Below are 25,072 nucleotides of genomic sequence, written 5' to 3'. Positions count from 1 at the left end.
TGAATGCTCCAATAAAAAGACATAGAGTGACATAATGAATAAAAAAAGCAAAACTCATCTATATGCTGCCTACAAGAGATTCATTTCAGACCTAAAGCACTTGCAGATTGAATGAAATTGAATAAAAGGGATTTATCTTGCAAAAGGAAGTGAAAAGAAAACCAGGGTAGCAATACTTATTTCTGAAAAAATCGACTTTATTTTATTTTTTAAAAGACTTTATTTTATGTATTTGAGAGAGAGAACAAGTGAGAGAGAGGGGGATAAGCATGGAGAGGGGCAGAGGGAGATAGAGAGGCCAACTCCCCAATGAACAGGGAGCCCAATGCAGGGCTCGATCCCAGGACCCTGGGAGCTGAAGGCAGACACTTAACCAACTGAGCCACCCAGGCACCCTCTGACAAAATAGACTTTAAAACAAAGACTGTAATAAGAGACAAAGAAGGACACTATATAATCATAAAGGGGACAATGCAACAAGAATATATAACAATTGTAAATAACTATGCACCCACCATGGGAATTTGGGTACATGTATTGGGAACATGTCTTAAGGTTAATACATAAAGCAGTTAATAACAAACATAAAGGAAGTAATTGATATAATACAATAAAGTAGGGGACTTTTATCACCCCACTAACACCATCGGATAGGTTATCTACACAGAAAATCAGCAAGAAAACAGTGGCTTTGAATGACACATTGGACCAGATGAATCTAACAGATACAGTCAGAATATTCCATCCTAAAACAGAACAATACACATCCTTTTCAAGTACACATGAAACATTTTCCAGAATAGACCACATATTAGGTCACAAAACACGTCTTAAGAAATTTAAAAAGATTGAAGTTATATCAAGCCTCTTTTCTGTCCATTGTTCTATGAAACTAGTAGTCAACACAAGAAAAAATCTGGAAAGAGCACAAATACGTGGAAGCTAAATAATATGCCACTTAACAATTAATTGATCAACCAAGAAATCAAAGAAGAAATAAAAAACTACATGGACACAAATGAAAATGAAAGTATGATTGTTCAAAATCTTTGAGATGAAGCGAAAATGGTCCTATGAGGGAAGGATATAGAAATACAGGACTACCTCAAGAAGCAAGAAAAATCTAAAACAGTCTAACCTTACACCTAAAGGAGCTAGGAAAAGCAGAACAAACAAAACCCCAAACTAGTAGAAGAAAGTAAATAATAAAGATTAGAGCAGAAATAAATAAAATAGCAACTGAAAAAAGCAGTAGAACAGAGCAATGGAACAACATAGAAGAAATGGATAAATTCCCAGAAACATATAACCTCCCAAAACTGAGTCAGTAAGAAATAGAAAATTTGAACAGACTGACTACCAACAATGAAATTGAATCAGTAATCAAAAAGCATTCGATTAAAAAAGTCCAAGACCAGATGGCTTCACAGGTGAGTTCTACCAAACATTTAAAGAAGAGTTAATACCTATTCTTCTCAAACTATGCCAAAAAAATACAAGAAGGAGAGCTTCCAAATTCATTCTAGGAAGCCAGCATTATCCTGATACCCAAACCAGATAAAGACACTACAACAAAAGAGAATTATAGACCAGAGACCTGTATCTCTGGTGAACATAAATGCAAAAGTCATCAACAAAATATTAGCAAACTGAACTCAATAATAAATTAAAAAATCATTCACCATGATCAAGTGTGATTCATTCCCTGGCTGCAAAAGTGGTTCAATATTCGCAAATCAATCAACATGAAACATCACATCAACAAGAAAAAGGATAAGAACCAAATAATCACTTCACTAGATGCAGAAAAAGCAGTTGACAGAGTACAACATCCATTCATGACCAAAACTCTCAACAAAGTAGGTTTAGAGGAAACATGTTTTTACATAATAAAACCATATATGAAAAATCCACAGCTAACATCATAGTCAGTGGTGAAAAACTGAGCACTTTTCCCCTAAGATCAGGAACAAGACAAGAATGTCCACTGTCACCACACTTAACCCAGTAATGGAAGTCATCAGACCCATAGCAATCACACAAGAAAAAGGAATAAAATGTATCCAAATTGGTAAGGAAGAAGTAAAACTTTCACTACTTGCAGATGACATGATACCAAATATAGAGAACCTTAACTCCACCAAAAAACTACTAGAACTGATAAATGAATTCTATAAGGTTGCAGGATACAAAATCAATGTACAGAAATCTGTTGCATTTCCATACATTAATAATGAAGTAGCAGAAAGAGAAATTAAGAGAACAATCCTATTTACAATTATACCAAAAATAAAAAAATACCTAGTAATAAATTTAACCAAAGAGGTGAAATACCTTTACTTTGAAAACTATAAAACACTGATGAAAGAAATTAAAGAAGAAACAAATGGAAAGATAGTCCATGCTCATGGATTGAAAAAACAAATATTAAAATTTTCATACTATGCATAACAAACCACAGATTTAATTCAATCCCTATCAAAATATGAAGAGGATTTTTCACAGAACTAGAACAAATAATCCTAAAATTTTATGGAACCACAAAAGATCCTGAATAGCCAAAGCAATCTTGAAAAAGTAACAAAACTGGAAGTATCACAATCCCAGATTTCAGGATATTCTACAAAGCTCTAATAATCAAAACAGTATAGTACTGGCACAAAAATAGAAACATAGATTGTTGGAACAGAACAGAGAGCCTAGAATTAAACCTACACTTATATGGTCAATTAATCTTTGACAAAGGAGGCAGGGATATTCAATGAGAAAAAGGACAATCTATCCAGCAAATGGTGCTGTGAAAACTGGAAAGCTACATGTGAAAGAATGAAACTGGACCACTTTCTTACACCATACACAAAAATAAAGTAAAAATGGATTAAAGACCTAAATGTGTATCCTGAAACCATAAAAATCCCTGAAGTAAGCACAGGCAGTAATTTCTCTGATATCGATCATAGCAACATGTTTCTAGAAGTTTCCTGAGGCAGGGTAAACAAAAGCAAAAATAAACTATTGGGACTACATCAGAATAAAAACCTGCACAGCAAAGGAAACAATCAATAAAACTAAAAGATAAACTACTGAATGGAAGAAGATATTAGCAAATGATATATCCAATAAAAGGTTAGTAAAAATACACAAAGAACTTATACAACTCAAAACCAAATAATAATAATAATCCAATTAAAAATGGGCAGAAGATGTGAATAGACATTTCAACAAAGAAGACAAACAGATGTCCAACAGACACATGAAAAGATTCATCCTCAGGGAAATGAAAATCAAAACCTCAATGAGGTATCAACTCACACCTGTCAGAATGGCTAAAAAAAAAAACACAAAAACAAGTGCTGGCAAGGTTGTAGAGAAAAAAGGAATCTTTGTGCACTGTTGGTGGAAATGCAAACTGGTGCAGCCTCTGTGGAAAACAGTATGGAGTTTCCTCAAAAGTTAAAAAGAGAACTATGATATTATGCAGTAATTCCACTACTGGGTATTTAACCAAGAAATATGAAAACACTAATTTGAAACAATACATGCACCACTGTTTCTTAAAGCGTTATTTACAACAGCCAAACTATGGAAGCAGCCCAAGAGTCCTTCAATAGAGGAATGAAGAAAGAAGAGTATATCTATCCATCTATCTATCTATCTATCTATCTATATATTTGTTTATTTATTTGTTTATTTATATTTACATTTGCCATTTGTAACAACATAGATTGATCTAGAGAGTACAATGCTAAATGAAATAAGTGACTCAGAGAAAGACAAAAATCATATGATTTCACTCATATGTGGAATTTAAGAAACAAAACAAGCAAGGAAAAACAGAAAGAGAAACTAAACAAAAAAACAAAAAAAAAAACGCACCAAAAAACAAACAAACAAAAAACAGATTCTTAACTATAGAGAACAAAGTGATGGCTACCAGAAAGCAGGTGAGTGGCAGGATGAGTGAAATAGGTGAAGTGGACTAGGAAGACACTTTTGATGAGCACTAAATAATGTACAGAATTTTTGAATCACTATATTGTACACCTGAAACTAATATAACACTGTATGTTGACTATACTGAAATTAAAATTTTAAAAATTAATAATAATAAATAATTAAAAAAAAGAAAGAATGAGAATATCCCAAACCTGAGAAGAGATTTGGACACCCATGTTCATGAAGCTAATAGTTGCTGCCTGAATTTCAATTTAAAACAATCGTCTCTAAGACACATTATAATAAAATTGTCCAAAATCAAAGACAGTGAGAATTAAAAACAAAAACAAAAACAAAAACAAAACAGCAAGAGAAAAAAAAAAAAAAAATCTCACACATAGGAAAACCAACAAGGCTATCAATGCATTTCTCAGCAGAGACCTTGGGCCAGGAAAGAAAAGGATATAATATTCAATGTGCTAAAAGAATGAAACTGCAAATCAAGAATACTTTATTCAGCAAAGTTGTCCTTCAGAAAATGAAGGTGATATAAGATTTCCTAAAAAGCAAAGCTGATAAAGTTAACCACCACTACCCCTGGCTTAGAAGAAATGTTCAAAGGAGTTCTCTAAACTGAAACAAAAGATGCTACCTAGTAACATGAATACATGAAAATTAACAGCACTCTGGTAAAGGCAAGTGTATAATCAGATTCAGAATACTTTAATACTGTAAAATATTGATGTGTTAACCACTTAACATTAGTATAAAAGTTGAAAGACTAGTTTTTTAAAGATTTATTTATTTATTTGAGAGAGCTGGGGTGGGGGGTCATGGAGAGACTACGAGTGGGGAGAGGGGCAGAGGAAGAAGCAGACTCCCTGCTCAGCAGGGAGCTCAACACCAGGCTCTATCTCAGGACCCCAAGGTCATGACCTGAGCCAGAGGCAGACACTTAACCAACTCAGCCATCCGGGTGCCCCTGAAGGGACTAATGTTTTAAAAATAGCTATAGCTAATTTGCTAATGAATACACAATATAAAGAGATACAGTGTGACATCAAAAACATAAAATGTGTGTGTGGGGAACGAAAGGGTAGAATCTTTTATGCAAAGCTAAAGTTGTTATCAGGCTAAAATAGACTGTTGTATCTATACAATGTTTTCAGGAAGCTTCAAGATAAAACAAAAACTTACAGTAGATATAACACAAGATAAGGAGAAGGGAATCAATGTACCCCACTATGGAAGATTATGGATTCGTAAAGGAATACAGCAAGAGAGGAAGAAAAGAAGAAATCAAAACAGCCAGAAAACAATTAACAAAAGGGCAATAGTACCTATCCATATTTACTTTAAATGTAAAGGGATTAAATTCTCCAATCAAAGGCCATAGAGTGGCTGAATGGAAAAAAAAGAAAACAAAACAATCAAATGGCACCCAAATACATGCTGCCTACAAGAGACCCATTTCAGGTTCAAGGACCACTGAGGCTCAAAGTGAAAGTTCAGGAAAGGGTATTTTATGCAAATAAAAACCAAGAGAGAGCAGGGGTAGCTATACTTACATCAGATGAAATAGATGTCAAGTCAAAAACTGTAACAAGAGACAAAAAGATTGTTGTAGAATAATAAAGGTGTTGATTCTTCAAGAGATTATAAAAAACCTCTAAATATATAAGCATTCAACATTAGGGGACCTAAATATTTTAAACAAATACTAATAGATCTGAAGGAAGTAATTGACAACAATATATAATAATAAGGGACTTTAATACCCCATTTTTAATATGGATAAACCCTGCAGACAGAAAATCAAATAAGGAAATGTTGGACTTGGACTGTACTGTAGAACAAAAGGACCTAATAGATATACACAGTACATGCCATCCAACGTAGTGAAATACACATTCTTCTCAAGCACACACAGACATTTAATGATTTTTTGATGTAACACCAAAAACACAAGCAACAAAAACAAAAATAAACAAGTGGGACATCAAAGTAAAAAATAAACATTTTTTTTTTAAATGAAAAGACAACCTACAGAATGGGAAAAAATATTTGCAAGCCCTTATTCTGATAAGGAGTTAATATCCAAAATATGTAAGAAATTCATACAACTCAATAAGTGAGAAAATGAAAATCAAATTAAAAATTGGCCCAAGACTTGACAAGACTTTTTTCCAAATAAGATAACTAACAAAAATGGCAAGCAGGTCCGTGAAAGGTGCTCAATATCACTAATTATCAGGAAAATGCAAATCAAAACCACATTGAGATATGCAAAATTGTACAGCTATTCTGGAAAACACTTTGTCAGCTTTTTTAGAAACTAAACATGTACCTTCCATTTGGTCAAGCACTTGCATTTCTGGACGTTTATCCCAGAGAAATTAAAATGTACATTCACATAAAAATTTGTAGATGAATGATTACAGCACCTTTGTTTGTAACAGCCAAAATGGTTTTTCTAAAAACTTGAAACAACTCCAGTGTTCTTCGGTGAGCAAATGGCTAAACAAATGGTGATCATTCATACCATGAAATGATACTGGGCAAATAAAAGAATTGGCTGTTAATGTACACAACAACCTGGATGAATCTCCAGAGAAGTGTACTAAGCACACTAAGTGAAAGAAGAAAATCCATAAAGGTGACATACTGAAGGATTGCATTTATATAAAATATTAGAAATTACAGAATTATAGAGATGGAAGAGTAATGTATGAGTGTGACTGTAAAGGTGTAACCTGAGGGAGATCTTTGTGGTGATGGAATAGCTGGTTATCTTGATTGCAGTGGTAAGCTTCATTTGTGATAAAGTGTTATACAACCATACACACACATTGTACCAGTGTGAGAATCCTGGTTTTGATCTTGTACTACAATTATGCAAATGCTACCATTGGGAGAAACTGGGTGAAGAATACATGGGACCTGTTTCACTATCTTTGCAACTATCTGTACACATAGAATAATTCCAAAATTAAAAAATTGTAAATGGTATATATGATTTATTTTCTTCAAACTGTTCCATATATAGTAACCATACTAAAAGTCCTGTCCTCTATACACTTTTGAAATCCATTTTATTATATTTGGCTTCCTTGCATCCATGTTCACCCACCATTCTCAATATGTGATTCTTACTGTAAGTCATCTGAAACAAAGGCTGGAATCTTTAACAATAAATTCTAATCTGAAACAATAAACTTTAATCTTTTCTGTGATATAAGTCATTTGCTTAAATGAAAAGTCTTACAAGACCTTTGTCCCTCAAGACCGCTTCAGTCCTCAGTCATTAACACTGGCAATACAAATTGACTTACTCATAATGGTCAAGTAGTGTGAAAAACCTGATGCCAGAGTTTGGAAAGCTAGCCATCTTTGTCATGAACTGACACATTTTTTGGCAACTCATCATTACTAATAACTTGAAAGGCAGACCACATGCCTCCTGAGCTTGAAGTTTTATTGAAAATGGCAGCAAAGAGCCAAAGTTAGAGTCAGGCCACTGCTCTTGGTTGAGTGGTTCCCCTGCCATAGATATCAACTAGAATGCTTTTTATTTGGCTTTAGTATTTTAAAGATGCCCTATCTTGTTTATACTATAGTAGATACTGTTTCTAAAGGTTAATCACACTATTGCCAAGAGGCTACAGATTATTTCAAGTAGTATTAAATATTCTTTAATGCAATGATCATTTATATGACAATGTAGCCATATTAAAATTACCTCTTGTGTCAATTGTGTTTTTCCTGCAAATAGATTTTATTTTAAGTAAGCTTTAGGTATAAAAGATTTATTATCCATATATAGGTATCCTAGAATAACTATCCATAGGTCAGAAGTTCTAGAGTTCATTCTGTGGATCAGTAATGTCAGGAATCTGGGTCAGCCTCTCTGCAGAGCTCTTGGCCTTCTCCTTGTGGTTACAAAATCGTTATAACATCTTTAAGCCATATAAAAATGTCTCAAACCAAAAGAGTTGTGAGAAGAAGTATGGTGAGACAGCTTGCATAGCAGTTCTCTTTCTTTCTTAAATAAATATTTTGCAGAACTTCTCTCTGCCAGTAAAAATTCCCCTTATATTTCTTTGCCAGATCTGGTCGTATAACCATCCCTAAACCAATCATTAGTGCAAGGAGTTCATTCTCCGGAAATTATTGTTCAATATCTGACAAACTCGAAAACAAACACTGCAATTCTTTTTTTTTAATCATTTTTTTTAAGATTTTATTTATTTGATAGAGAGAGACAGACAGACAGCATGAGCAGGGGGAGGGGCAAAAGGAGGGGGAGAAGCAGACTCCCTGCTGAGCAGGGAGCCCTATGTGGGACTCCATCCCAGGATCCTGGGATCATGACCTGAGGTGAAAGCAAACGCTGCCCCCAAACACTGCAATTCTTTTAGCCAAAAAGAAGGAGGGTTAGATCACCAACAGTGGCTACCACAACATGACAAGACATAATTAAAGGACGGTTATGAGTCCTAATAAAACCCTGTGCACCTTAATAAATATAACAGAAATTGTGGGTGGCAAATGCATTAGTTTTATTAGAATTGGTTAGAGTTTTGTTCAGATCCCACTACTTAGTACATAGGGAAGATTAGAATCTCATAAAATATTTGATGTTATAATCTATAAGCATTTTTCCCCATTCAATGTCACTACATATGACCTTGAATGAGGTGGTCCTATCTCCATCTCACTTTTCTCTATTGATGATGGAAGATTTGAGGGACAAATTGTCATTTGCGATAAACAAAAGTACCAGATTTACTTTCATAATGTTAATCTCAAGTACTACACTTTATTAATCCTAAACATAACACTGAATTTTATTTTAAGATTTTTATTTATTTATTTGTCAGAGAGAGAGAGTGAGAGAGCACAAGCAGGGGAATGGCAGGCAGAGCAGGCAGAGAGAGAAGTAGGCTCCCCACTGAGCAGGGAGTCCGATGTGTGATGCGATCCCAGGACCCTGGGATCCTGACCTGAGCCGACGGCAGATGCTTAAACGACTGAGCCACCCAGTCATACCCATAACACTGAATTTTAGATTCTATCCTAAATATAGATTCCATAATATTCCATAAAGAGTCTCCATTTTAACCCACCCAACATACCCATAGTATCATTGACCACAATGATTCGTAAGTTGGTATGAAAAGGAGGGAAATACATTGATGGGGAAATTATATTTTATCACCCTCTTCAGGCAAGTTGAAAATTTATCACAATAGTTCAAGTGAAATACTAAGGGAATAAATTTTTTAATACTTATTAAAAGAAGATATTTAAGTAATAAATATGAAGATTTACTTGTTATTTTTCAAAATTATGTTGTGCAATTACTATACATTGAATGGGCACTTACTATGAGCAATACAGGGTATGATCACTGAATAATAGGAAGATAGTTTTTAAGTTTTTATTTTAATTCCAATTAGTTAACATGCAGTGTTACATTATTTTCAGGTATACAATATAGTAATTCAACGTTTCCATACATCAAAACAACAACCAAAACAAAACAATTCCATACATCACCTGGTGCTCATCACCACAGTGGCCTCCTTAGTCGCCATCACCTATTTAACCCATCCCTAAGTAAAAAGAAGATTTATCAGACCATCTTAAAATGTTTATATTCTAATATAGACATTAAGTCAATAATAGTAACTCAGCAGTTCAGCCCAATTCAGCTCCAGAAGAGGTGAAAATCCTATAAATATTCAGAGAAATAGAAGCTGTTCTCCACCTTCTGTCTTTTCCCCACTCCACTGAAGATGGTTAGGGCAGAGAAAAATACCAAGAAAATTTCAAGGATCAAGGAAATCTCAGTGTTACAAGAGGCATTTTATTAGAACTTTGAAACTCAGGCAAAATTTGTATTTGCAAAGATAGAGATAAAAGAATCTCAGGTGGAGAATTCTGCATAAGATACATGATAAATGTAGGGGCACATTATAGAGGGGCATATATGCTAGCCTAAGTTGTTTAAAATTTATATAGTTCAAAAATTGTTTGGATTTTACATAGTTCAAAATTCATGTTTAAGTACACACTAACAATTCAGTACAAGCTATGCTGAAAAATCTGTCAAATAGAGACACGTGATGAGCAATATGCCAGAATATTAGAACATGACTCTTATTTGTTGAATAGTGATTTTATTTTTTTCTCCCTTTTTCAGAGTCTTCTTACTTTTACCTTTCTGCTTTGACATGTGCTCTCTTTTACACCCAAGTCCTTTCTTTTCTATTTTTTTCTAATCTTTCTACCTGTAATAATACTCAACAATATTCAAAGACAGGTGATAAATTATCTGTGTGTAAGAGAATACTTTTTTTTTTTTAATTTAATGAACAAATAAATAACCCTTTTGCAATAAAAACCCTATGAGAATTCTTATGCTAGTGATGCTTATTTATTTGGTATAGTTATAAAAAGAAAATAACCAGAATATTTATTTTTCCAAACAGTGACAGTCCAGGTTGGCTTCTTATGCTTTTGTCTCCCCCTTAGAAATCAGTTTTCTGGGGCACCTGGGTGGCTCAGTTGGTTAAGCCACTGCCTTTGGCTCAGGTCATGATCCTGGAGTCCGGGGATCGAGTCCCGCCTTGGACTCCCTGCTCAGCAGGGAGTCTGCTTCTCCTTCCGACCCTCCCCCTTCTCATGCTCTCTCTCTCTCAAATAAATAAATAAAATCTTAAAAAAAAAAAAGAAATCAGTTTTCTGAACTTTTGGTGGATGCCCCGCCCTCTTCACTAATAAGTATGGAAGTGATGGGGAGGGGAGGTTGGGAGTTGGAAGAGTGTTGCACTTCTCTCTCCAAGCAGCTGGACAGGCAGGCATGTCGCTGGGCTGATTCTTTTTACTTCTTCTCAGCATAATGTGACAGAAGTGCACAGCATGGGGGAGCAGGAAAATAGCAAAATATGAGGAGTGAGGCAGCTGTTTCCCCATCCTATAGGTTTAGAAGCTCGTAAATTGGAAGAAAATCTAGTCACAGTGATTTCTTGAGGAATTGAAGGTGCCACACAGAACTAAACCCTAATCTATAATCACTCCCTCAAGGGAAAGACGTAGCTTATACATTTTTAATGCATAGACTAGTTTAACATGAGGTTGAAAGTCATTGAGGTTGCCTACATACATTTTTTTATTGCTCAAAGTAGGAAAAAAAAAATCACAGATGTGTCCTTAAACCAACTATTAAAGGTATTATACCATTAAAATGATTTTGATTATTTAGAAAAGAAGTAACTTTTATTTTTCATTAGATTTGCTCAGATGTTTAATTGTCTAGAATTATTTTTATCATAATAGTCATATTGCTATATATGATATTGAACACTCTTCATTTTGAAGGAAACTTTTTAAATGGCCACTTTTAAGGGGTAACAAAATAGTTCCAAAAGCATGTGTAGATCAGCACATAGCAAAAAAAAAACAAAAAACAAAAAAAAACACACACACACACAAAAAACAAAAACAAAACAAGGTTGTAACCAACAAGGCAAGACCATGGGGGGATGGGGGTTGTAATACTATTTCCAGGCAAATGTTTCCCAACTGTCATTGGGAGAACAAAAATGGTTTTCATTTCTGTTTGTTTTAAATTAAACCACTATTTAGAAATATTTTCTTTGGTGATGAATACATTAAGGCATAGACTGTTCTCTGAGTTTGCAAAATGGGGACCAATGATGAAAGACTTAGTAGCCTGGAAAATATTCATCATTCTCCTTGTACTAATGGAAGCTGACTCATTAAATCAGTGTGTTTCAGGAAATACTAAATTGTTCCATTCAAGTTTCACAAAAAATACTGACAAAGAAACTAGTTGGAGAAAGAACAGAAGAGATGGTGTGTGTTCCACCTTGCTTCCCTCCTTCTTTTCCTTATCTAATGGGCCCAGCCTACGCATTTGCCGTGTCCTCTACCAAAACTTGGATTGTCTGATATTAACATTCAGCTTGACCACCCATGTGTGTAAATCTCAGGCTAGATAAGCACTAGCTAATGCAGCTTCTTCTGCCTTCTACTGCTTATTCTGATTGATATCACTAAGTTCAAACATAACCTTTTACAGTCACTAATACTATATCTGAATGGTCTGAAAATTTTTATTCCTCCATTTCTGATTGCTCAGCCACTGACATTCTATAGAGAAGGTGACACATAGATGTTTAAGCAGAGCATAAAAATGGAGACATGTTATCTGAGCAGTCACAGTGATCACAACAAATAAAACATACTGCAAAAATAGATAAAGTGTTTAGTCTAATAGCAGCTCAGATCCTAATTCCCCAATGACCTTCTCAGTCAAAAAGGATTACCTTTGGGAGTAAATATTCTGAAACACATTCTTACGTGCAGTTGTTACTCAAAAATAACAAATATTTTATTTGACATTTCATTAAATAATGGATTTGACTAAAACCTAGAAGCTTATTATATCAGTAAGTCAACAGCATAAAAATTAGATTCCTTTAATTTAAACACTATGTTTTCCTATCCTTGTTGAACTTCCTCTTCTAAAACCATAAGAAGTAAAACTGTAAATAGCTCCCAAACTTTGTTGAAATTCTTTCCACCATTAAAAAAAATAGGGCGCCTGAGTGGCTCAGTTGTTAAGCGTCTGCCTTCGGTTCAGGTCATGATGTCAGGGTCCTGGGATCAAGCCCCGCATAGCCCCACTTAGCGGGAAGCCTACTTCCCCCCTCCCGCTCCCCCTGCTTGTTTCCTCTCTCACTGTGTCTCTCTCTGTCAAATAAAATCCTTAAAAAAAAAAGTGAAATGCAATATAATAGCTACTACAAATTTATCAGAAATATTAAAATGTATTATTGTACAGAGTTATACTGTTTCATTATATTTTTCTATTAAAAATATTGCTCATTTAATGACTGATACATTAAGATTTTACTATAAAGTATTTCAATTCTTGGCCCATGATTATTAGCAAAATTGAAATAGCACGTCATTTTTCGTCAACTACAGAGATGACCAACCTGCTTACACGTAGAATGATGGCAACAATTGTTAAAAAAAAAAAAAAAAAAAAAAAAAGCAAATCAAAACCATAAACACATAAGCTAGTCACTGATTAGAGTAACTGGACTGACAAGTCATGATGAGAGAAAATTTATAAATGAAATGCAATTTATTCCATATACAACTGTAGCATATAATTCTTAATAGTTTACTAAAATGATCATAGAGCTAATGACATAGTCTTATCACAGCATTTCTCAAATATATATGAATGATGCCACTTCCCTAAGAAGAGATGATTTTGTAAATCCTCGAGTACTGTGGCTTCAAGAGCATAGAAGTCTAGCTTAAAGAGGAGCTTTTTGTAAAAGGAGGGATGGGGATAAAGAAAATAAAAACGAACACAGAACATGTCTTATTTTTTATTATTTTTAAAACAAAAAAAGTAATAGACAAGCTATAAGACTTCTAATAATTTTGGCTAATAATTTTACTTAATCAATGCACAGTAATAATATCTGGATATTGGCTATCCACAAGTTTGATGAATTTATCATTCTATCTATCATAGTAGGAGTTAAGAGAGAGAGAGAGACAGAGAAGAAATGATAAATAATGAGCATAAGAAATAAATCTGTAATTCACTTTAGCACTTGACTGAAAGAAGACATGGCATTGGTGTGTGAAATTGACACCCTTTCCTTTTCTCTGCTCTATAAAAAATTTTCTCCACCCACAAAAAGTCTGGGGTCTTTTGGAGAATGAATATATTACAAGTACTAACTGAACTCTTGTTCAGTCTTCCATTTTTTTTGCCAAAACTGAATAAAATATATAATGGTTCATGGTTAGCATCACAAAATCCTGATATCATAACAATAATATTTATTTTTATTATGTGTAGTTCATACATTAATTGTACTAGTCTGTTAGACCATTTTTATATGGAACATGTGTAGTTTTTACCCAGGGGTTGTTGAAATGATTCAGTGGATTTATAGCAAGAAAATTTTCTGACACCAGGAGGTTATAAACTAATAGTTATGAGGAATGAAAACAGCTCAATCTGTAATCAGGTACAGGGCCTCTAGGTAGTCGGATCTTGCTCAGACACACTGACGCATGGCATATGACTAACATGGACTGGATAATTTTCCAGAGCTTCCTGAAAATTTTTCTCTTGTAGTTATAAATAATAAATTGCATGTCTGCATCAAATCCAAGACTGTGATAATACAGATACATTTGGTATATTTGATACTTGTTTTCACTTTACTTTCACATACTTTTCCAGTAACTCTTCCATTTTTAAAATAAAAGCACTCAGATATCATTCAAAAACATTAGTGGTTTGGTTTTTTAGTAGAAATGTATCATTAAATAGATTTTAGAGTGGATGTCAGTCTCAAAATCACTTCAGTTTTATACTCTTTCTACATTGGTTGTCAGAAATACCAGGAAATTGATACGCTTAGACATCTATTAGATGAAACATCACTGTGTTATAATATAGTTTTATCTTTTAGTCTTCATATCTATTATAAAGGAAACTAGGTAGGTCATCAAAGAGAATAGAGAAGAACAAGATCTGACTATCATCATAAGTATTTTGTTTTAGCCTCTTTTTTTTTGTTGTTGTTGTTAAAAGGACAAAGCATATTACACTAGAACAGCAAAGTGTGTATTACTAAGATGACTTTCTACACTCAGAAATTGGAGAAAATTCTGTAGAACAGAAAACTGTTTGGGGCAACTGACAAAGGAAAGGGCAAAGAATTCACAATGATTCCTAAGTTACAGCATAACTAGAGAAATAAGCCTTGTTAATGCTAAGTTCTATATGATGTGTTTTTAACTATATTTGTTCACTCTGTATCCTGGTATTCTGATTATAATTGTAAAGTAGAATCCTCTAAAACAAAAGTCAAAATAATACCTGAAAATCTTCTAAAATATTCTGATGTCAAAATAGCTTACCAATTATGTTTGAACTCTGTCTTAAATTGAGAACTGTATGCATTGTCTACAGATTCATTTACAACTAACTATAAATCATATTTAATGACTTCTGTTATAAAGATCTACTTCCTCCTTACTAAAAAATCACTTAGAACCTGTATACTGGTAATAGGTTATATTCTGATATAAGCTGACTTTTGAGTAAGTAACAATGTTCTTATCCATTTCGCATTTTGTATCAAGAATCATATAAATACCCATAATTTTATGTACTTGTTTCTGCACCAATTTGTTTTTTAAAAATAAATTTTTTAAGTACCAAATCTTCTTCAAATGAGTTTTATGGAAATCCTTATTTCTTCCCTAAATATTCTGCAGAATATTCCCTACTTGCTTTGCAAAATAACTAGAAGGGCTATATGATGCCGCTCTTTCCAGGTTTCCTACCTCTCTTTACCAGGGTATTTTCGTTAATCACTGTAGAATTCAGGATCTAAGTTCATATTTTATGAGAGGCACTTTGTTCTGGAAGTTCAAGCAGAGGCTGATTCCTGCATTGCATAATTCCTTGATACTCCTTGAGTAACATTTTGAAACTTTTCCTAGTAGATATAGCTCTAAACATAAGAGTAAATTATTTTTTTAAAATAACATCCTTAATAATATGGGACTACAAATTTAAGTAGAATCACCATAGTGTGTGATTATTTTATAAATACATATATATATATACATATATATGCATATATATTTTTCTCTTTTTTTTTGTGATAAAACATGTTTCATTACCCTGTGATCTCTTAGGTTTGGTCTCATAGCTACACACATAATCTAGATGTAAGCATTCCTGTATCTCAGCTGCTCTTCTTTGGTAAAAACATGCAGCTTAGAGAAAAAAACACCAGAGGACAAGGCTCCCAAATAAATTGTGATCTAATGAAGAGTTTTAATCTAGTGTAATGCTCCTCAAACCGTAGTCCATGTATCAGTATTACCTGAAAGTAAGAAATCCATATTAATGGCAGGCCTCCAAACCTACTAGATGAAAATCGTTGGGAGGTGGGCTCAGGAATCTGTATTTTAAAAAGGTCCGCTAATGATTTATGTACACTTTAATTTTTTGAGAGGTATTGGTCTAATGGACTTGCCGTAAAATTTATATTAAATAATTTCCCATATTATTTGTATAACAGAAGTATTTTATGATCTTCAATTGTTCCAATATGTATATCATAATGTAGGATAAATAATATATACATAATATATAGAAAGTATTGTATATACACTATGTATAGCATATATAATACAAATGCTCAAAAATATATTTTATCCATGAGAATCTAACTTTCCAAAGTGCTAAGAAAATAAGAGATCAGTGGTTTAAATCTTTTAATCTAAACCTTATAATTCTAAGCTTCCCAATTGCTCTTCAGGTAAATGACTAATAATATTTCAGATGAAATATCAAAGGAAAAATTCAGATAAATCTTATCCAAGTAAGTAGTAAATGGTTTGGTATATTTGTCTATAATCGGCCAAGCTGAAAGTAAAAAAGGAAATTTTTTCATCATGACAAATGTAATTTATGTTAGCTGATAGGTGACATGAAGACAGACCACATCCCACATTTACTAGGATTAAAAAGTTAAGTCATAATAAGAGTTAATGTTTAATAAATATTTAACTTCATAGCTAAATATCCATTAAAATTTTTCTAATCTGTCAAATTCCTTTGATAGTTTTCATTATTAAAATGGAAGCTTTTTGAAAGAAAGAAATTTCCCAGATTGTGAATTCCATAAGAACAAAGATCATATTATTCTTGTTCTGAATACTATTCCCAATACTAAATATACAGCCTGACACACTGAAGGCTCTAATGAGGTCTTGGCTGCATGACTGTATACAAATTTGTATCTGTGTGGAATTACATGTTTAAAGAGTGTCTTGTGGGGTGCCTGGATGGCTCAGTCGGTTAAGCATCTGCCTTTGGCTCAGGTCATGATCCTGGGGTCCTGGGATTGAGCCCCATATCCGGATCTCTGCTCAGCAAGGAGCCTGCTTCTCCCTTTCCCTCTGCTGCTCCCCTTGCTTATGCTCTCTCTGTCTCTCTCTTTCTCAAATAAATAAATAAAATATTTAAAAAAATAAAAAATATTTAAAAAAAATAAAAAATAAAGAGTGTCTTATATGTTTGAAGAATGTTTTACAAAATAGTTGTTGTTGAATAAATATCTCTTGGTTTGAATTGGGTTTGATTTACATTACCATATTTGAGGAAAAAAAATGAATCAATAGTAAAATTTATCAATGGATGGCCTAGTACTTACATAACACTCACAGGTCCATCCATTAAATACTTATTGCGCATATTGTCTTTAAGGGAGAAACAATATTGCATCTATTAATTTCCAACTCTGATTAGCATATAAAAATGTATTTCTGCCTTTGCGACAATTTGTGTGCAGCACATACATCCAGATGGAATGCATGGACACACTTTCATTTTAATTGCTTTTCCAAACTCAAAAGAGTTACATGAAATAAGTCAGACTCAGGTAAGAGTAAATTGCTTTTTCACGATAAATTTTTTTGAGAACTGCATTCATGTATGAGGTCTGAAATGACATTGTCTGAAAATAAAAATTTAGTTAATAGATTTTGGTTCATCAAATTACTAAGACTTATGAATGATACAGTTTGAGAACACTACTTAAAATTAAATAAAATTCAATATGTGACTTAAAAGACAGTTCCAAAATAGAATCACCTTTAAGTTAGTTTGTTGTATTTTCTGCTTATAGAACAAATACGTAAAGAAACTGGAGCAGAAAATCAGTCACATTAAATTTACTGCTATCAGAAAACCAAGGTAAGCTAAAAAAGTATCTTTAGCTTTGATATGCAGGTAAGTTTCACAGGTTAATAGAAGCAAGTGAAAATTATTGCTAATTCTAGTAAAATCTTCTGCTCAGAATGGAGCTTAAAGATAATTTAAACATCTTTAGTTATTTAGATATATATTTACTTTCCCATGCTAAAAAAATAAATAAAATAAGCAACCATGCAGTTTAAAACTAATTATTGTCTACATTATATGACTTATTCAAATGTTAGTACTTGTTCTTTTAAAAAACAAAGCATAATTCAATTTCCTTCATGTTTCCTGCCCTTTATACACCAATAAGTACAAACATATATTTCATAGGCCATATCATTTCATTTTATTAATGATTCCCATCTTGCCAAGTGGACAGTTAATGTTAACAACACATAGTTATTTTTTTAAGAGAAAATCATGATAAACTTTGGGGATAGAACACTACAACCATCAAGAAGCATCAATGATCGTACAGCTGGAAACTGCTGCAAGTGTTGGGATGGGGAACTCCAAAGCAGTCTGACCTGGGTGAAAACAAGCTTTTGTTAAATAGGTCTATTCTAACTTAAAATTTTCTAATAATAAAGCATAAAAAGTGCCAGACAATTTGTTCTAAATATCAATCCATTATTAATTTAATCCCCATTATATTTACATAGATATCCATCAACACTGTTTGTTTTATTTACATGCAAAGCTGTTTTACTGTCCTTATAACAGAATTGCAGAACTCAGATTAAAAGTGTTTCAAAAGGTAGTATGTAAAGCATGTTTTGGTGAATTTTGTTTTTCAGTCATTTTTAAAGGATTAAATATATACTGCTTTGGGTGAATATCGAATATTTAGAAGATTCTAATATTCTTGGGTATGGCCCACAAATGTCCAACGGTATATAATATTTCTTAGAAAACTTAGAAAATTGTCTAAGAAGAAAACAAGGGTAGAGGTAGTTGCCAATTTTCTCATACTAATTATCTCTATCACTGGCTTATTCCTTTAAATGGACTTGGTGTCAGTTGCCTCATTTATAAAAATGAAAGCTAAATTCATTTTAAGGCATTATAAGTTCTTTAAAGTTGTGAAATATATATTACTCTACATCTCATCTTTGATCGATAAAATTATCTAAGACCCAATTCCTCTACTAGAACTCCTGAGGAGACAATGTAAGAAGACTACTATACACAAAACAAAAAAATATTCAGAAACATGTGAGATTGGGGGTGAAATCTCTTATGGTTCTCAGCCTGCATAAGCTAGCCATAAAATAATTTATTAAGGTTAATTATACGATTATAGGTCCAAATCTAAAAACATCTGGTTAATATAAACATGTTCTTTCTTTCTTTTTTTTTTAAGATTTTATTTATTTGACAGAGAGAGAGAGACAGCGAGAGACGGAACATAAGCAGGGTGAGTGGGAGAGGGAGAAGCAGGCTTCCAGCAGAGCAGGGAGCCCGATGCGGGGCTCGATCCCAGGACTCTGGGATCATGACCTGAGCCGAAGGCAGACGCTTACCGACTGAGCCACCCAGGCGCCCCAAACATGTTCTTTAAAATACCCATGGAATAAGACTAGCACAGAGAAGAACTCTGCTCTATGGAATGAGAATTGGTGTGCATGAATTTGATCCGAGATTAATGATTTGTAAGACAGAATGTTCTCAAGAGTGAAATGGTATGGAGTCTCTCAAGTTACTGGAACAGTCTTCTAATGAATCTGAGTCAGCTTTTCAAAAAGGAAGAACACACCAAAGCAAAGTCCAGTGAGAGTTAAATCTCATGGGGCGCCTCAGTGGCTCAGTTGGTTAAGCAACTGCCTTCGGCTCAGGTCATGATCCCAAGGTCCTGGGATCCAGCCCCACATCAAGCTCCCTGCTCTGCAGGGGAGCCTGCTTCTCCCTCTCTGCCTGCCGCTCCCCCTGCTTGTGCTCTCTCTCTTTCTCCCTCGGCCAAATAAGTAAAATCTTAAAAAAAAAAAAAAAAAAAAAAAAGAGTTGAATCTCATGGAAAAACATGATTACACAAGGCCAATGTTGGTATTCACATTGACAAAGTAGGGTCACATCCTCCTCTTGTCTGGAGGAACCATTCGAGTAGTGAAGGGCCTAGAGCATGCCAACAGATTATGTGCAAGGAGAAGACACAAGAATACAAGAATAGAAAAGACTATGGTGGCAGGTATAGAAACTTAGTGTCTGGGAAACTTGCAATTAACCTCGCTGGGGAAAATGAAAATAGAGTAGAAAACTGGGTAGAAAAGCATTATGGAATTTCAAGAGAACTTGGGAAAGGAAGAGTTTGGGAACATTACTCCCTTGCATTTTCACAACAACCTAGGAAGAGTAAGAGGTGATGGAGCATGGGGACATCCTTTGCACTAGAATCAGACAATACTGCCCCCGCCACTACTTATTCCCTGTGTCATCTCTGAAACTCACCTTTCAGTTCTTTCCTTGCAAAACTTGGGTAATAACTATCTCACAACATTTTTGTAATGATTCAATGTGACAATATAAGCACAAAATAGAAATTCAATTATTGCAACTGCTGTAAATATTACTGTTGTCATTTCTTTAGGGAAAATGAGAAGGAAAACAATTGGCACTCCCTGGTTCTAAACAAGAACATAATATTTCAGAGACATCCAGATAGTTTGAATGCCACAAGTTTTCTCCAAGGTCTATTCAGTAAGGTTCACTTTAAGACATTTCTTCTTGCCATAGTAACATTTATCTTGAGTTTGCAGGTGAGTAAAAATATTAACTAAGTACATGCACCTTATTTCACGAAATTCTTGATTACTTAACCCTCTAAACTAGTAATTATCAATTTAAGCAAAGTACAGTAAATGAGGGGCATATTTCTTGCTTTTGTTCACAAATCCCTTTAAAGAGCATTTACCAATAACCTGGACTGGGAAACGGGACTATGTGGTAGCCACAGCTGCCAAACCTAGAAGGAGATAGACAGGCGTGAGAACTAGACCCTGCCTCTGACGTTCAAAATCACAGTTTTTACTCTTACTTTTCCATATGTCCCACTGCAGTTTTCCACATAAACCTGATCCCAAGGAAGTTCAAATAATGCATTTAGACAAAAAGGAAAATGACTGATAACAGCTAAAAATATCACCTTTGCTATCAAGACTGAAAACCATACTTTAATTTACTGTAACAGGTTAAAGCAAAAGTATATAACCACAATGAAACAATGTGTTTAGAAGCGGTGAACAGATGGGGAAAGCAAGGGATTATATGCTAGTTTGTCTTTTTGCCTGTGTTCTATGTTCTCAGATCTGGCAGAAGGGTCTCCTTTACTCCACACCACACCTTGTGAGGTAGAACTTTCATGACAGCGAAACCTGAGGAGTCCGGGCTGAGAGAGAAGGTACACGTCACAAGTAACTGAGCTCATATGTGGCAGAGGCAGTATCTCAACTCAAGTGTACCAGACCTCAAAGCTGGTGCTCTTTTTCCACTATTCATGATGCCTCTATGTTCAAAGAGCAAGTATGGTTATGTTTTCACAATGCTGAGGGGACATTATATATATATTTTTAAAGATTTTATTTATTTATTCATGAGAGACAGAGAGAAACAGAGGGAGAAGCAGGCTCCCAAGGAGCGGGAAGCCCGATGCGGGATTCGATCCCAGGACCCTGGGATCATGACCTGAGCTGAAGGCAGACGCTTAACCATCTGAGCCACCCAGGTGTCCTGAGGGGACAATATATTATTTAAAAAAAAAGTTTCACGTGTTTCAAGAATACATTTACTGGCAAAGTTCATTCTTGTGAACTAAGCTTTAAGTCTCCAGGAAATACACACATGCAGTATGAGTAGTTTCTTTTTGCCTTTGAGTCCTATTCCCAAAGCCTGAAGTGCTCCTGCCCTTCCTCTTGGCCCCCTTTTCGTTGATGAATATTCCTATTCATCTTTCAAAATGGGGTCTAATGTTGCCTCTTCTATGAAGCCTTACTTATTCGACCCCTAGCTTTTCTCAACCCACACAAAACATGGTGTACTTCCTCTGTGGCTCCAGCAAACAGAACATATTTGCATGAGAGCGTTCCTTAATGCATTGTACTTATTTGTTAACACATCTGTCTTCCCCTGCGAGGCTGTGACCTCTACAAGGGCAGACATGTTAGGTTATTCATGTCTTTTTGTCTTTAGTGACTAACAAAGTGAACAGTACAAAAGTGCCTAATAAATGCCTGATGATGACTGAATGATTTTCTCTTGTTACATGTTCTGCTTACATAAAAGAAAATATTTAACTGATTCACTAGCAGAGAGATGGAAGCCAAAAGCAAATTTGAAGTTAGTGGTGCTTCTTTCTCTTTTCTTGCTTTCCCACAATTGGGATGTACCTATGAATCTGAGTAAAAATAATTTCAATTCTGAGTAATCACTTTCTGGAAATGGATCCTTTGTGCTTTTTTTCACCCTAGTATTTCTAAAAAGAATGGAGAATAGCAACTTATTAAGAATATCTAATTACTTTTATTTTCAGACACTGAAAATGCTTGGATACCATATAGAGTTTCATTATCTTCTTTTTAGAGGCACTCTGAATGTGAATTGCATCTGAGTTAGTCTATCCTTCCAGGAATGGAATTAGTTTTCCTCACACTCTCAGGAAAGGTGATGCATAACACAGGTTACATGTCAGAAGCATTCCCCAGAGATGACGATTTTGATTCCGCATCCTACTGTTTCCAAAATACAGCTATATAATTGTAATATGCTATTGAACCTATATGCTAGAAGCAGTTACCACTTTGAAATGAATCAGATTAAATCAAATGTCTTTACTAGAGGTCACTCATTCTTGCAACATAAATAATCTTATTTCAGATTTTATGTATTAGATTTATTAAATCAGATCCTTCATGAGAAAACTGCCTCACAGCAAGCACAAAGGATACAAATAATAAATAAATAAATAAATAAACAAACAAACTTCCCTGGGCCTTTCCTATTCAAAGAGGATGTTACTGTCCGTGATTGCTATTCGTGTGTGGGGGTGAAGCGGAAAAGACCAATCTGTAACCTCCAGTCCCTTCCACAGTGTGCACACATGGAGCTCGCTCTTTGATTTGAAGCTGTTATTTGCAGAGCTTGTCACTGTTTGCAGCTCTGCTTCTCAAGCTCACCTTAGGCCCAGATCCTCTTCCTCTGAAAACTCCACAGTCCTGACTGCAACAAGCCCGCTTGCTCTGTCTACAGTTCTCCGAAAGTTGACTTTCATGACAAAGTATTGGAAACTACTTTTGGTGCTCATTTGTGTGCTGACTTCCTCTATCTCCCTTCCCTTCACCATCCTAGAGTTCTTAGAACAGGTTGCTCTCAGCGGTCTTTACACTTAGCTATAGTTTCTTTCTTTTTTTTTTCTTTCAAGGGACAGTCTTTCTATTTTGGTGTCCTTATCACTTTGTTATGAGAAAAATTATTTCTGCTTTGATATCAAAAGTGAGACATTGTTTATGACCACTCTGTCTTAGCTTGACTTTTCTTTTTTTAAACCATGAATCATCAAGGGACTTTGATGAAGTGGATCAAAAAAGATGGGCATAATATGAATTGCATATCCAGGCCTTACTTATTCAATAAACATTAATAGGGATTCTGCTATATTTAAGGCATTCTGATAAATTCTGAGGCTCTGAAAAAGTGTAAGGCATAGGCCCATCCCTGTATTTATTAACATAATAGTAGAGAAGACAAATTTATAATTAAAAGAATCAAGACAATGCTGTACCTATTATCAGAGTAGAGAGTATAATCTAACATGGTAAAATCCAAAAGGCTTTCAAAAAGGTAATTAAAAGTTGACATATAATGATATATTAGTTTCAGGTGTACAACATAGTGATTTGACCATTTTGTACATTACTCAGTGCTCACCAAGATAAGTGTAGTCACTACCTGTTACCATACAATGTTATGACAATATGACATTCTCTGTGTCGTACTTTTCATCTCCACCTTATATGTTAACTATACTTCAATAATAAAATTTTTTAAAAGGGTAGTTAAAAGTTACCAACAAATGGTAGATACATGTCATTATACATTTGTCAAAACCCATAGAATATACACAGAGAATGAATTTTAAGGTAAACTGCAGACTTTGGGTGATAATGATGTGTCAATGTGGTTCATCAGTTGTAACTAATGTATCAGTCTGTGGGAGATGTTGATAGTGGAGAAAGTCTCTGTGTAGGAGCAGGGAATATATGGAAATCATTTTCTGCTGAATTTTGCTGTGAATCTAAAACTGCTCTAAAAAATAGTCTGCTAATTTTTTTTTTTTAAAGTGCTACATTAGCTCTGACAAATATATGACTTCTAAGCTTACAGAATGGTTTATCACACCTAACCCAGAAAACAATTTTATCTTTCCCCCTCAAGCCTCTTGTGTCCACAACATAGAGGAAGTGAAGACTGTAACAGTAAATGGCACGATTGTATTCACTGTCCTGTGTGGAGACCTTTCAGGGGGGAGACATCTGACTAGGTATCACTTATATTCCTTCATTTCATGTTCAAGTGTATCCTTTCAACATGGAAGTATAAAATTAAAACATCAAAATAGAAAAAGAAAAGGGATAGATAGAGTTTTTAAGCCTATATAAAATGAGGACTACTTGTTTTGTATATGCAATTCCCAAAAAATATAATGCTGTGGAATCAAAACTATTTTTTTAAAAAAGATTTTATTTATTTATTTGACAGAGAGAGAGAGATGGCGAGAGCAGGAACACAAGCAGAGGGAGTGGGAGAGGGAGAAGCAGGCTTCCTGCCAAACAGGGAGCCCTGATGAGGGACTCGATCCCAGGACCCTGGGATCATGACCTGATTCGAAGGTAGACGCTTAACGACTGAGCCACCCAGGAGCCCCTCAAAACTAATTTTTTAAAAATGTTATTGAGATATGGGATGGGACAGCTACTCCTCCATTGTTATTAATTATCAGGGGTTGCTAATCGTTCAGAACTGGCTAATCATAATGGTTGATTTATGAAAAATTTTAATCAATAGTCCAGATATGGTTGGCTTTTATGTACTTGTTTATGTACTTGTATATTTTAATTGTGTAATAAACAATCTTAAATATGAACCAAAATAAAATCTAGTACTTTGAGAATAAATGATACCTAGCTAAATGGTCTTTTGCTCTTATATCACTCCCTCCCCCAACTATTAATTCTAAATCTTCAGCTCCGCATATTTCTAAAAAATGTATTTTGAGTTTTCTTTCACTAAAAAAGGCAT

The sequence above is a fragment of the Neomonachus schauinslandi genome, chromosome 3 (genome assembly GCF_002201575.2).
Source record: "Neomonachus schauinslandi chromosome 3, ASM220157v2, whole genome shotgun sequence".
Lineage (NCBI taxonomy): Eukaryota > Metazoa > Chordata > Mammalia > Carnivora > Phocidae > Neomonachus > Neomonachus schauinslandi.
This window is presented reverse-complemented; position numbering follows the sequence as displayed.